The following is a 920-nucleotide window of genomic DNA, read 5'->3' as shown; positions in this document are numbered from 1 at the left end:
TTTAGAGATGTCCTGGAGGTTGCTAAGCCTCTCCTCAGTTTTTTGAATTCTTGTTTCTTCCTTATTTTCTGTTTGGTTGTTTTGTTCTTCCTTCTGGTCCACTCCATTGATTTGAGTCCCAGTTTTCTTCCCATCACTATTGGTTCCCTGTGCACTTTCCTTCATTTCCTAGCACAGCCTTCATGTTTTCATCTAATTTGTGACTAAATTGAACCAATTCTGACAGCATCCTAATCACCACTGCTTTGAACTGTGCATCCTATAGGTTGGCTATCTGTTTATTGCTTAGCTGTATTTGCTCTGGAGCTTTGATCTGTTCTTCTGTTTGGGCCATTTTTTTTGTCTTGTTGAACTTGTTATGTGTGGGGGGTGGAGCTTTAGGTGCTCACCAGGGCAGGGCAACCAACCCAGTCATTGGGTTGTGATGCTGTATGTGGGGGCAGGGTCTGAGAGGGAGTAATGATGCTTGCTCTGCTCTCTGTTGGATTTCAGTCCCTTCCGCTGCTTCCCCCAAGCAAACTGGGCCTTTCTGGTGCTGATTCCCAGGTGGGTGACTTGTGTACATTCTAGGACCCTGTGGGTCTCTCCAACAAATTCTCCTGTGAGGCTGGGAGTCTCTCCCAGCACCTTAACCCCCACAGGTGTTTTCAATCGGTGTTTGAGACTTTATTTTTCCTCACTGGGACCCTGGGTTTCATAGTCTGTCTTGCTCCCCAGTTTCGCCTGGTTTATTTGCCCATGAATGTGGGACAGTCTGGTCCACCAGCTGCCTTGTGTGCTGTGCCCTGCTTCACAATCACCGCCTTGCTAAGTCTGCCCCATTGCCATCCCACACCCAAGGTCTGATAGCTGCTGCCTGACTGCCCAGGGTTCGCCTGCTGCCATCTTGCACACCTGGGGTTTGTTAACTGCTGCCTTTC

Source organism: Sturnira hondurensis, unplaced genomic scaffold (genome assembly GCF_014824575.4).
Source record: "Sturnira hondurensis isolate 20B ecotype Veracruz unplaced genomic scaffold, ASM1482457v3 Scaffold0020489, whole genome shotgun sequence".
NCBI lineage: Eukaryota > Metazoa > Chordata > Mammalia > Chiroptera > Phyllostomidae > Sturnira > Sturnira hondurensis.
Note: the sequence above shows the minus strand (reverse complement) of the source record.